The sequence below is a fragment of the Coptis chinensis genome, chromosome 5 (assembly GCF_015680905.1).
Source record: "Coptis chinensis isolate HL-2020 chromosome 5, ASM1568090v1, whole genome shotgun sequence".
In the NCBI taxonomy this organism is placed as follows: domain Eukaryota; kingdom Viridiplantae; phylum Streptophyta; class Magnoliopsida; order Ranunculales; family Ranunculaceae; genus Coptis; species Coptis chinensis.
In genome coordinates, this window is record NC_141460.1 from 78,962,440 (window position 1) to 78,977,298 (window position 14,859).

Here is a 14,859-nt window from a genome sequence, read left to right on the forward strand (position 1 = left end):
GAACTTATAATAAAATACTAATAGTTTGATTGTGCATCTCTGGACCCTCCCATATTCCAAGCTTATTCTGGTGAACTTAGCATGAAAAGTTACTTGGTGCTCATATGTATTGTTGATTCAGTAATGCGTGTGTGTGGTTATGCAAACTTCTTATTGTTGCTAAATTATACTTTGTGGCAGGGAGCCATGTGGCTTTGGTTTTGTACAATATGTGGATCCTAATGATGCTGCAGAAGCGAAATATCAAATGGATGGACAAGTTCTTCATGGCCGAGAGTTGCCAGTTGTGTTTGCGATGGAGAAACGAGAAAAGAAACCTGGTAAGACGAGGGCAAGGGAACGACAGAGGTAAACTTGGGATTTAAGCTTTTTTTTTATCTTTGATTATGTATTTTCCAAGGTGTGTTGCTTTGGTTCATGATTTGTTTGATAAGTTTGTTGTGTAAGAGTTGTGATGCACGAGCATGTATAGCCCATTAGGTATATCATAGAACAACTATTTTGCAACCTTAGCCATCTGGTTTTGCAAAATAAAAAAAGCAAATTCGGTTAAAAGAAATGATAGAGAAGAGATATTTAAGAGAAATTTCAAAGAAAAAACAACTTTGGAACACAATGTTGAAAAAATCGCACTTGATCACAAGAAAACAAAAGAATTTTAGCCTGTTGAAGTCCCTGATCCAGAAGTTTATCAATTCGATAATGATAGAATGGAAGTAAGTTTTAAAAAGGATCAAATATGGACGTCACTGAAGTTGATCTCCAAGTAACCGAAGCTTTTTGTTCCAGGTTGGTCAGATAGTGGCGCCCCTTGGTTCGCCGCAGAACAGCCCGATTTAGCTCCAGTGGGAGCTTACTCATTGTAGATGTCCACTGACTTTAGCAGATGTTTAGCATAGTTCTTATTCGCTTTTAATTTAAAAAGGATCTGACGTCAACTGCTATTAATCACTGCAAGGATCCATAATCCGGGCCTGAAAACAGAAGAGCAGTACATTTGTATTTTGCTGATAAGCTATACTGAAGTGCATTGCTTTATTTCTCTAACATACCCTGCATCTCTTTAGAAAATAGCAGATGGAAGAGAAGGGACTCCAACAACAGTTGACCCGCCAGAAGAAGAAAAGTTCCTCGATGGTACAGCGAAAGCATTGTGTAAGCACAAAAATGTGTACCTAAGTCTATGCAATTGCTTTTAGAGTCGCCACTAACTTTATTAAGGAAAAGTTGAGTAAAACCTATGTGAAGGACTAACCCTCGAAACTAGATGATTATTGGATTCGGGAGTCAAGATACGATGTGGGAAGGTGTTAGGCACCCACAATCGCCTGGTAAAAACCAGCCTTACTTCTATTGAGGTGTAACATGTTAAGATAGGCAAACGAAGAAAACTTGAAAAATTAATCTACCAAGTTGGATTAAAAACTAATAACTATATGCTATAATAAAACTAAAAAAAAAAAAAAAGATAACCTAATATGCAATGCTAAAGGAAATAAAAGGAAAAGGAAAGATGTCACCTGATTTGGAATATTGCCTCATACTTGATTGTAGATTGATTGATTGATTGATGATAAACTTGATCTTGCATTGACAATTGTGATTTTTGGATTGAAACAGGTGATTTGAGGAAAAAAACAACTTTTGGTGAAAAGAAGTTTCTACTCAAGATCTACAAGAAGAAAAAGAAGGCTAAAATGAAGAACTAGAAAGAAAAAATGAAGAACACTGAAGAAAAGAAGGCTATTAGCTCTGAATAACTAGGTCCAGATTATTAACTCCGAATTCCTAGCTCTAGCTTGCTCTATTATTATTTTTTATGGGTGAATGAGACCCATATTTATAGCTTTTGGGATGGATTTCAATATGGTAATGAGTTTGATCCAATGGTGAGTATTGATGAAGAAAAATCCAATGGCTTGATCTCTTTTCCGGTTGCACCTCCTAAATCGGCCCTCGATTCAAGAGGTGGGATAAGGGGTGCGATCTTGGCCCTTGATCTTTGGATATTTCAGATGGATTAGGGCAAAAAAATCAAGCCCTACACGTCCTTAATGAGCCCATAATCCAGGGTTTCCAAACTTGGCTCCAAAATGGCATATTCTCTAGAATATTCTTGATTTTTGGGATCAAATCAAATCAAACAAATAAGGAAGGTTATCTAGGTTTTTGGAGGCTTGAAAATGGGCTAGAAACCCTAATGAAAAGGTCCAACTCGAGCTGGATCCACAGCCCATAAGCACAAGTCCAAAATCCACAAAAAAGAAGCCCATTTCGACCATATTTTCAATGCTGCAAATTCCCTTTGACCGGGTCAAAATTAGGCAAACTCTTCTTCACAAAAATTGTTAATTAATCCATTAGGAAGGTCCATGAACTCTTAAAAATATCCTTGGGTCGAAATCTTACTCCAAAAAAATGTTGCACTCAACAGTGCGCATAACGGGCTGAAACGGGATAGGGCAAGATTAGGGTTTCCGAAATCCAAAAGGAACATAGGCAAGCTTGTACTCATTTCGAAGGATTTTTCAAGGGGAATTCAAATATGAAATAATCTCATCCAAAGAAAGAGTGGAAAAAATGAGATTTGGGCTCCAAAGGGTTATAGGGGCATTTTGGTCATTTTCAGCTCAAAACTCAGAAAGCAGCAAAACTTCAGCCATAGCTAGAACATGATGAGGAGAGTCTAAAGACACTAAAAGAAGATGAAAAGAAAGAAGATTGATGTATAAATGAAGACTCTAGAAAGCAAATCACCTTATATGATCAAATTTAATTCAAGGCAAAATCGTGAATGAATTATGCCTGGGGTGCAAAAATGGGGTGTCTACAGTTGCCCCTCTTTGGCGGAGGTTGCTTGCAACTGAACGGCAAAGCCATGGAGACAAAACATTTTTGCCAAGCTCCAGCCAAAAGATCTCATGCAATTTTTGAAAATTCATTTGAAAAATATTTTTTTGAAATAGGGCTTTTCCCTAGATATTTGAAATCCTTGATTTTTTTCAAGTTGTTTGTGAGGGCTTAAAACTGATTGAATGTTGGTGGATGCATCGAACGGACTTATACCACGCAACATGGCAACTGGATTATCTGTGGAAGCATCGGACGGACTTATACCACAAGACAAAATATCAATGCTAGCGGAAGCATCGGACGGACTTACACCGCGTAACATGATATTGGTTGATTGAAAAATATTTTCTGAAAATGATGAACAACTTTTTTGAAATTAAGGGACAAATTTTTTTTTGAAATCTAATATTTTCAAATTCATTTTAGAAAACTGGTGAAATTAAATGGATAGATCAATTCATTCATGATTTTGACTTGGATTAAAGATTCTCATATAATGGTGATAACCAAACACTGACGAAAGACTCACCGGAGAGAGCAAGAAGATCCACTGGAGATGGAAGATTCTAAAGATGAAGGAAAAAGACACAGACGAACACTGCTGGAGAAGATAAGAGATGTGCTGAAGATGAAAGATGGATGCTGGGGATGATGATATTCAAGTTCAATCAATCAATCAATTACGTTCAAGTATACTTGGGTTGGAAAAGACTATCACTATGAGTTCAGGCTGATCCATCCGTGAGGCTGTCAGTAAAAACTAACATTGTTCTCGCGAACAATTTTAATGTTGCACAAATGGAGTTACCGAAATGATATTAATGATCAAGTGGTTACCAATAGTGCGGTGGTGCAAACAAAACTTGATGAATATTTTCTCATACTGGAGGGTAAGAACCCCATGGTACTAATATTCATCTTTTTTTATTTTTGAAAAGTTTTGGAATTTTTTTTTTTTTTTTTTTTAGGTCAACTGTCAAAACTAGTCAAAACCGGGTCAATTGGTGAAAACCGGGTCAACATGGTCCAACCGTTCAACCGGGTCAGACTGGTCTAACCGGGTTGAACAGGACCGAATGATAAAAAAGGTAAGGGGCACCGACTTCCAATTCTGGTGCTTGCACCGAATCATTCTTTTGGGAAACAGTTGTTGCCTTGTTGGTTTAAAAGGAAGGAATCTTTGAAGAGTCAAATAGTTTTGTCTTTTCTCAAAATCAAATCATTTGTTTCTGAAACCCAAACGAACAGTTTTCTTTTGGAAACAAAATCCACCGACTTCTTAAACAAACAAAGTCACGTGTACTTTCTAATTGGACGGTCCAACCAAACCTATATAAACAGGACCAAAGGAGGAATAAACATACCTTACCACCGTCCAGGGAAGGAGAACATGCAGGAGATGGAGCCAAAGCACCACACAGGCACACAGTAAAAACTCCAAACCACACCCTTTCAAATGGGTCATCCAGACAGGTATATCGGCGATGGTAGCTCTACAATGCAGTGGTAAACCGAAACGCCTCTTTACTCCCTTCAATTTATTATTGAAGCTCATCTTGTTCACCAACACTCGTCAATCACATACAGGAATTTGTGGTCCTGGACAGCCTGTGGAACTTGAATTGGGAGAAATTTTCTTGGCCAAGGTTAGGCAATTTATTTCTCTCTACACATTACAATAGAGTGAAATATACAATATACATGCATGAAAACAATGCAACTATGTTAGCGTGAATAGTTAGAAAGATTGTGGTGTATGCATACTATGTTAGTAAAACAAGTACATGGTTTAGTTAGGAATATTGGCTTCAGAATTTTCTATGTGCTCAAAATCCTAGATTTTTCATCATAAGCCATCCAAAGCAAACCAAGTTTTTGAAAACAAATCATTTTTTTTTTTTTTTTTTTTTTGAAATTCATTTTGAAAACAATGGAAAACAAAACAAATTTTTTTATCCATAGAACAAGAAATACCACAAATGATTGAATAACAAATGAAGGTGAGGGAATGAATTACCGACAAGAAGATGAGCATGAAGACGACCATAGGATAGGAGTACGATTAATCTTAGCACCACAAAGTAGTAAGCACGCACCACCCTTTTCCCTATCTGATTGCATGATCTCCACTATATGCTGAAAACCAACCATAAATCCTTTCCACCACTCAAAATGATCATAAAGTAAGCATAGGACAACTTCTTAGAGACACTTCTGAAAACATTCCTTCTGGCCTCGATAACCTCTGAATGGATCACACTGTATTGGTGTATCCTCCAATGCCAACCCTTTTTTTTTTTTTTTTTTTTTTTACCTTGAACATTTCTCAACTAGGAGACATAGTGGATCTAAAGATCAAGAGCGGACTTTTATGAGACTATAATATAGGCTTAGGTAGTGGGTTAAAAGAATAAGGAAAACTTTTTTTTTTTTTTTTTTTTTGAATTTAGGATAGAACTTGTCACGAAAAGAAAATGATAAAACATCCTAAACTTCATAGGAACTACCCCTTGAATTGATTTGCACTGCCCCTTGCATGGATTTTTTTTTTTTTTTTTCCTTCTCTTGGGGGTAACCATTGGGGTAATCATAGCATATTGTAGATTGGGACCATAGTAGATACTTAATGATCAATAATTAGTGATGAAAATGATTTTCCTGATCATGACAAGTTCTATAAAATGGGATTGGGGTATCTATGGGTAGGCTAAGGGTAAATCCGGTTTCCTAAAGGACATAGGTCGAATCGTGGGGATGAAAGAAGAGGCCAAGGCTCAAAATGGCTTCTAGAGGAAACATACGACATTGGGTGGGCTTGTTAGGCTAATATATCAGGAAAAAAATGGCATGTCCCATCATTTCTCTAAGATTTCCACTATACTCTTTGTCTCAAAAAAAAAAAAAAGGTTGGGTCCGCGAAAAGTACCTCTTTTAACCGGTCGGCATTGGTAGGATTGGAGAACTCAACACCGTCAAGATCGATGAGGATCACATCCTTTCCCGTAGAATCTTCTTAATAATGAAGGGCCCCTCCCAATTAGGTCTGAACTTCCCTCGTGGGTCTGGCAGATGTTTAGGCCTAATTTCTTTCAGAACCAAATACCCTTCCTTCAAATCTCTCGGACGAACTTTCTTATTAAATGCTCGGCTTTCTTTGGATCTTTAAAAACCATAAGCTCGTGCATGAGCTGTAGCTTTAAGTCGCTTTTCTGTGATTAGGTTCAAAGACTCCACTCTGGCTTGGATCCATTCCTCCTCTAAACGGGCACCCTCCTGCAAAACGCCTAGAGTAGGCATTTCTACTTCGGCCGGTAAACAGCCTCCATTCCATAGAAACATAGCGAATTAAGATGTAGGGAGTAGACCTCATATGGGTCATCATTTAACCTAGAGAAGTTCGATAAGCCCATAGTGCATATGGTAACTTCTCATGCCAGTCTTTGTATGTCTCACCATCTTCTAAATCCCGACAAGTGTCTTGTTTGCCGCCTAACTTAAGATAACCCCATTAGTCCGAGGTCCGTAGGGTGAAGACAAATGTCGCCAATTTTGAACTTCCTCTCAGTTATAGCATTAAACTCCTTCCCCTTGAAGCATGTACCATTATCGCGGTGATAACCTCATGTGGTACCCCATACCGCAAATAATGTTGGTGCAAAAGAACTTCGCCACATTCAATGCCGTAACACTACTTAAAGAAGATATAGCCTCGACCCATTTAGTGAAGTAATCAATGGCAACAAGGACAAAGCTATGTCCGTTGGATGCTGAAGGATTTAACTTGCCAATGACATCGAGCCCCCAAACAGAGAAGGGCCAAGGCGCAGAAAATGGGTTTAACTCGGCAGGCGGTGCGCGCATCAAATTCCCATGAATCTAACACTTATGGCACTTTCTAACGCATTTGCAAATATCTGGCTCCATATAGTTGTCCAATAGTATCCCGATCTCATGATCTTCTTAGCTAACATGTGCCCACTCATGTGAGGGGGACACAAATTCCTTCATGTATTTCAGTCATAACTGTCCGAACTAGCTTCATTCTCATTCAAGCATCCGAGTAAAATCCCATCGCATTTACCTCTTGTATAGAACATCTCCACATATGATAAATTGGCAAGCTAAAAGCCGAAGTGATCATCGTTGTCTTTTAGTCAGACCATTAGGGAGTCGTTGATGTTGAAGATACTCACGAATGTCATGGTACCACGGCTCTCCATCAGGGGACTCAGCCGCTATATCAATAGCAAAGCAATAAGCTGGCTCACTTTGAGATATAATCTCGATTGGCCTAAATGTTTCACCTTCCGGAATCTTGAGCATAGAGGCTAAAGTAGCCAAAGCATCGGCAAAGCTATTGCCTTTCCGCCGAAGGTGAGTGAAAGTAATACGGTCGAACTCGCCAACCAGTTCTCTCAAGCACTTGTGATAAGGAAGGAGGTTGGCATGCTTAACTTTCCATTCTTCTGTGATCTGGCTGATAATTAGCAAGGAGTCTCCAAAAACATCAATCTCCTTCATCCGAGTCAGAGTGCAGCTTCGAAGTCCAAATACAAGCCTCATACTCGCCATATTATTGGTGCACATCGCGTGGTTCTTCGTGGTGCTAAGATTAATTGTCTCTATTTCCTCGACCGGGCGCCGATCGGTCTTCATAATGTTGTTCGGAGGAAGAACGGACTCAAAGAACTTCATTGTCCATTTCTTCTTCATCGTCGGGGAAAGGAGGTCATAACCTTTGCATAAGGTCATCCAATCATCAAGTCATCCAATCATCTTGCCCTAAGTCAAGTGGGTAAATCATATCTCGCGTAGAGTTTTAAAACTTTTTGATTTTTTGGATTTTTTGAAATATATGAATTTTTTTGATTTTTTGAAATATTTGAATTTTTTGGATTTTTGAAATATTGTTATATACATGGGTTGAAACAGAAAGTCTCACGGGCTTTTTTTTTTCCTCCATATCGGACTCATCCAAAGGCTCAAAGAGAGGATTATGTTGGTTGGGGACCGGATCGGTCATGCATATTTGAGTTCCCCAATCATCATAATGTCCGGCCAAGGAACGGATCCTCATCGAGTCTAAAGTATCTAGAAACCTTTCCCCAAATTTCATATTGCATCCGGGAGTCGAAAAGTGGCGTGTTCTTAACATCCACGGAGCTTTGGTCAATAATAGATTCCATATACAACAAATCATCCAAATCAAGTATGGTCCGAGGGTCCAACCGACATGATAAGGAGTGATCTATCATCTCCGGGTCAAGATCTAACCCGGGAACCGCCAAAGTAAAAGATGGAGTATAGTCCATACCGACGAGGAGGATGTCGATCCAACCTCATTTATCCAATTAAACCGTTTTAGCCTCATGATCCAACCTAAGTTGGCGATATCCCTGAATAGGAATTAACATCCGGCTCAAATAGTAACTTCGAGTTTTGGATCCGGTCGCCGCCTTCTCATTCCAAAATATATTGGAATCAATAATAGCCTCAATCTCGCCCCTAGATCGTAGAGCCAATCTCGAGATAATTCACCGTGGCGTTAGAATCGATAAACAATTCTGCAAATTCTTCCACAACCTCCTCAAGATAGCCTAGTCCTTTTTAGATCATCTTGACTAGGAATCAAGCGGCTTCTAAAATGCCATTTTGGTTTTTCCTAATCCAAGTCCCGGAAAATAGTTCTCGCTCACGGAACAACCGAAGTCGCCTTGGGATTTCCATTGCAAAACGGGTAGGAGCTTCTCCTTGGTGGTGCTCTAAACTCCACAATCCCTAATGGTTCTTCATTGTAGTTACACTTTCCTTCAATCATTGGTATTACCTTATACTCTTTCTCGAAGAATCCGATCATCCGAATCACCAATGATGCGATAATCTTCCCTTGCCATAAGAACTTAAGCTTTCGTGAAGTGTAGAGGAATTCATAACCCGCCCGGTGTAGCCATGGTCCGCCTAAAAGGAAATTGTAATTAGCCTCGATGTCCATAGCCAAGAATGTGACTTTGAACGGATCGACCTATTTGACGCCGGGTTGTAAACTCGCCAAGGACTTCTCTTCTCTCGATTATCAAACCCATGAACCGCCCGCTGTATCCTTAGTGAAAGTGAAGTCTTCCGCATGATTCCAATGGCTTTCGCAGAATTGATCGGCAGATATTCAAACCGATCCATTGTCAATCAAGACAAATGGTACCTTATGGTTGTTGCAATGCACCGTAATAGTCAATGCTTTCGTGTGGGTTATACCATCCGGGGTCGATCATCATCGAAAATGTTATGGAGTTTGTCTTCCCCGAGGGAAGCGATGGTAATGGTAAGCCAAATCGCTCGGGGATGGAAGCCGAACATGAGCTTGGTTCAAGGTTTGAAGAACCGCTTGCCTATGTTGGGGTGACGCCATGAGTAAGCCCCATATGGAAATATTGGACTTGGTTTTCTGCAATTGTTGGATTACTTCATTACCCTCTTGCTTTTCTGGTTCAAGAGCCGTATGGTCAACCCGCTGGGCCAAGACCCCGATCCTTCCGTAAGTGTGGTGGCTTGTATATCCTTCCTCCTCTTGTCAAACCGTGAGTCTCAACACATTCCTCTGCCAAACTAGGTTCTAATTGCTTCAACTGATGTAGTGAGATTGTCGAGTCATCTGTACTTTTCTTGGGCTCAATTAATTTCTTCCCTAGAACCTCCTCGGTATCGCGGACTCTTGGTCTTTACCTAACCGGACCTTTAGGATTGTGGATCGGAGTTTGGATCACCCGCCGCTAAGTTGATTCTCGCGAATCACGGGTCCTTGAGTTTCCGACCCCACTTGTGATGCCGTGAGATTGAGATGTATTCAAAGGATCTACCCATGTTGTAATGGGCCTCGCATCATAAAGGATTCCGTGTGCTCTAGTCAACTTGAACGGCTTTTGAATCTGTGGAGTATGAACAAATGGTGCTACCACCTCATTTAGTTGGATACCTCTAGGCTTTGTTTGCTCCATGCATTTTCTGACTACATCTTGAAGATTAGCTGGCCTTGTGGTGTTAACATTGAATGTCTGTCTAATCGGAATGATGAATGATGCCGGATCTTTCTTGACAGCTTCCAAATTATTAACTCTCCCATTATGCATTGGTAATGGATTTGTCGATATATTGGGAGTGCCGAGGCTGGACGCATCTATCTTACCCTCATCACATGTTTAAGGAGCATGCACCTTTGTCATCAATTAAATGTTTTGATACCAAAAAGATGTTTAACGTAATCAAGCCCCTCACTGGACTAAAGCCCTCAATACAACTTGTAATGGGAAGCCCACCTCTGTGGAACCGGATCACCTGCTGTTGCACGAAAAACCCCCGCCCTCTTGACAGTCTTGGAAAGAAACCGAATTTGATGGGAAAAAGGATGAGTTGTCACTTCCGATTGAATTTATGTGATGTGGTCGGGGTCACCTTGTGCGCAAAGAACCACATTGGCTTCTTGTTGTTGTTCACCGTTGGGAGGAGCTTCTTCAAGGGTTAGATCCTAGATATTGAGTGATGGGAGAAATATTGCGATGATAACCCATCTTCTATTTGTGATCCAACTACAACTAAGGCTTGATATGTCGGATGATAACCGGCACTTAGCCCGGTCGCGATACTCTTTGGTTCAAACTCTTCTTAACCATCCTAATTTGCTCCCCGCTCCGTGGGCCTATCAATGATTCATCCTCCATCTTGTAAATGTACTTGGAAAACTTTCATTCGCACCCTTCAAAGCTTCAAGTTGCCTTTTGAAGCCATTTGGATATCGTTCCTCGAAAGCCGCCGAATAGATTTTTGCGCTTCAAGATTCATCCACCATTTTAAGACTCCTCCTCGAATAGTTGAACCATTAGTTCCCCGATTCCCATCGGTTGTAGATAACTTGCATACATAATGAATGTGAGCCTTTGACAACCGGTTCCCTCATATCGCTCCATCTTTGGAAATTCGAATCCATGTGGTACTCTGATCTATGGATATGGATATAGATTATCAAGGTCCGGGTCTTCACCTTTCATCTTGGTCATTGCTTCTTTCAATTTCTTAATCTCCTCCATTACGAGGTCAACCGGTGGTTGGATTGGATTTTGCACTTGGTATTGGGGGTTCGTGTAGAACAGTGGTTGTGGAGTTTGTGGAAAATAAGTTGGGGTTGGTAACATAAATGGGTTGGACATCATGGTTGTAGTTGGAATTTGGTTTGGGCTTTGAAAAGTTTGATGAGTGGATGGTTGAGGCATGTAGGTTGTGTTATCCTGAGGAAAAAATTGGGACGGAGTATGGGTTGACATAGAAACATGCAATTGGGTTGATCTATGGTCGATACCGGAGTGGGTAATGAGGTTGGTAGAATGGTAGGGTTAGGACTAACCATGGGAGGTAGTGTGATACCTGGTTGTTGTGGTTGACCCAGACTTGGAGTTATTGCAAACTTTGACATCATCTTGAGAAACATCTTTTCCATCGCCTTCTCCATTAATTCCTCTTGACCGGTAGGGATTGACGATTCACCAGAATTACTTGTATGTGGACTTCGAATTTTCGCTGATAAAATTTGTCCCTCAGCTGGAGGTGCTTGTGGAGAACTTCCTTGTGGCATATACATCTGTGGTGAAGATATAGGTGGCAGCGATAACTCTTGAGAAGAACCGTCTGGTAGATTCTCCATTTGAATCAGCGAGTTAATGGTTGCACGAGATAACCTTAACCCTGGTCTTCTATTCCAACTAACTTCTGGATAAGCCTTCTTCTTTCCTATCTTAACTGAAACACCTCAACGAAAATGTAAGTCTGACTCTCTAGGGATATCCCCAGCAGAGTCGCCAAAAAACTGTAAGCACAAAAATGTGTACCTAAGTCTATGCAATTGCTTTTAGAGTCGCCACTAACTTTATTAAGGAAAAATTGAGTAAAACCTATGTGAAGGACTAACCCTAAACTAGATGATTATTGGGTTCGAGTCAAGGTACGATGTGGGAAGGTGTTAGGCACCCACAATCGCCTCGGTAAAACCAAACTTTACTTCTATTGAGGTGTAACGTGTTAAGATAGGCAAAACGAAGAAAGCTTGAAAAATTAATCTACCAAGTTGGATTAAAAACTAATAACTATATGCTATAATAAAACTAAAAAAAAAAAAAAAAAAGATAACCTAATATGCAATGCTAAAGGAAATAAAAGGAAAAGGAAAGATGTCACCTGATTTGGAATATTGCCTCATACTTGATTGTAGATTGATTGATTGATTGATGATAAACTTGATCTTGCATTGACAATTGTGATTTTTGGATTGAAACAGGTGATTTGAGGAAAAAAAACAACTTTTGGTGAAAAGAAGTTTCTACTCAAGATCGACAAGAAGAAAAAGAAGGCTAAAATGAAGAACTAGAAAGAAAAAATGAAGAACACCAAGAAAAGAAGGCTATTAGCTCAATAACTAGGTCCGTGATTATTAACTCCGAATTCCTAGCTCTAGCTTGCTCTAGATTATTTTTTATGGGTGAATGAGACCCATATTTATAGCTTTTGGGATGGATTTCAATATGGTAATGAGTTTGATCCAATGGTCGAGTATTGATGAAGAAAAATCCAATGGCTTGATCTCTTTCTGGTTGCACCTCCTAAATCTGGCCCTTGATTCAAGAGGTGGGATAAGGGGTGCGATCTTGGCCCTTGATCTTTGAATATTTCAGATGGATTAGGGAAAAAAATCAAGCCCTACACGTCCTTAATGAGCCCATAATCCAGGGTTTCCAAACTTGGCTCCAAAATGGCATATTCTCTAAAATATTCTTGATTTTTGGGATCAAATCAAATCAAACAAATAAGGAAGGTTATCTAGGTTTTTGGAGGCTTGAAAATGGGCTAGAAACCCTAATGAAAAGGTCCAACTCGAGCTGGATCGACAGCCCATAAGCACAAGTCCAAAATCCACAAAAAAGGCCCATTTTGACCATATTTTCAATGTTGCAAATTCCCTTTGACCGGGTCAAAATTAGGCAAACTCTTCTTCACAAAAATTGTTAATTAATCCATTAGGAAGGTCCATGAACTCTTAAAAATATCCTTGGGTCTAAATCTTACTCCAAAAAAACGTTGCACTCAACAGTGCGCATAACGGGCTGAAACGGGATAGGGCAAGATTAGGGTTTCCGAAATCCAAAAGGAACATAGGCAAGCTTGTACTCATTTTGAAGGATTTTTCAAGGGGAATTCAAATATGAAATAATCTCATCCAAAGAAAGAGTGGAAAAAACGAGATTTGGGCTCCAAAGGGTTATAGGGGCATTTTGGTCATTTTCATCTCAAAACTCAGAAAGCAGCGAAACTTCAGCCATAGCTAGAACATGATGAGGAGAGTCTAAAGACACTAAAAGAAGATGAAAAGAAAGAAGATTGATGTATAAATGAAGACTCTAGAAAGCAAATCACTTTATATGATCAAATTTAATTCAAGGCAAAATCGTGAATGAATTATGCCTGGTGCAAAAATGGGGTGTCTTCACATTGCAAGAGCATAAGACCCTCCATCTTTCAGAAACACCACATCAAATTGTGAAGGGTATTTCTTCATAAAGCTATTTCTTCAAATGAAGCTTCTAAACACTCCGAGATTCTAAGCAAAGTAAGAAAAATAAATTTTGAATCTAGAGCTAAGAATACGTATGAATTTCTATTAAAATCCCTTGCATCTCTACAGAATGAAACAGATTAAACTGAAGCGACGCCTATACTTTCTCAAGAGCTGAACACGCTCCATCATAAAGAAGCAGCTCAGAAAATACGGGAAGAACTTGATGCTTAGTTACCATCAAGTGATGTTATCACAAGGTGTAATTCTTCGTAGAACGCAACAGATGGGAATGAAGAAGCACATGTACCATCAGAATAGCTCAAAGCCCTCCATCTTAAAAAAGCAAAGTAGAAAAAACCTGAAGAGCTTCATACTCGGTCCCCACCAACTGATGTAGCAACAAGGCTTAATTCTTCACCTGATATTTGCATTTAGTGCTTATTATGTAGTAAATATAATTATCTTCGTCATATGTCGCTAATATCTGACGACTTCGTGATACACTGCATAGTTGTAAGCTGATGAGCACAAGTCTATGGTATGTTGAACGTGACAAAGATTGCAAAGTGAAAAGGATTCATGGCACAATGACTGAAGTGAGTTTTTTGCCGGCCAAAAATATTAATTGAGGAGTAGTAATGACAAATGGTGGATTGTATAGTTAATGGAATAACATTGTATTTAAAATTGGGTTGATAATGCAATTGCAATATACTTTTTATGTTGTTATCATAGTCACAAAATTTGTCGATTTTTTCAAAAAATCGTAATATATCACCGAATACGGCAATCACCGAATTTGGATACGAATAATCTTATAAAACGGTCGAGTCGTTGGGTTTTCTCGTTTTTTTCCTGATTTTTAGCGAATATCCCAATTTTTAGGGATTTCTTGTCAATCTCTCTTCAAAAAAATTCAACTAGAAATGGGAAATCAGGGAATAAGAGGATTCTTTGGGATTTTTAGATTGATTTCTAATTTGCAATCAACCAAAACCGTCAAAATGAAGTTAAGAAACTACATCATACTATCATATCGCCTCCAATCCCTCCATCACTTTCAATTGCAAGTTTGCAATTATTACTTGAAAAGTTGAAAGTTGAAAACTTGAAACCCCATCACTGGTAAGCTAATACAGAAATGACAAAGAGCAAAGATCCCATGTGGAGTCAAGTTACTAAGGATGGATCAAAGCTGAAGTGCAATTATTGTAAAAAGGTATACAGTTGCACAATTACAAGAATGAAATCTCACTTAGGGAGAATTCCACACATGGATATAGAGCTATGTAATTTTCATCTGAATCTGTGATGCAACTTGCTCGATCAGCGGCGCAAGAGCTTGGTAGGAAAAAGGGGAAAACAAAAGGCATTAATGAGTATATGAGAGCATCTGTTGACAATAGCCAAGT

General features: G+C 39.4%; 1 long non-coding RNA gene across 1 annotated transcript; it reads left to right on the plus strand.

Annotated features, from left to right (window-relative positions):
• The first annotated feature begins 4,160 nt into the window (after positions 1-4,160).
• LOC147499105 (uncharacterized) lies at positions 4,161-12,282 on the plus strand. The gene is made up of 3 exons (XR_015194409.1): positions 4,161-4,359; positions 4,441-4,499; positions 12,173-12,282. It is a non-coding gene; the product is annotated as an uncharacterized LOC147499105 (long non-coding RNA).
• Positions 12,283-14,859: the final 2,577 nt, after the last annotated feature.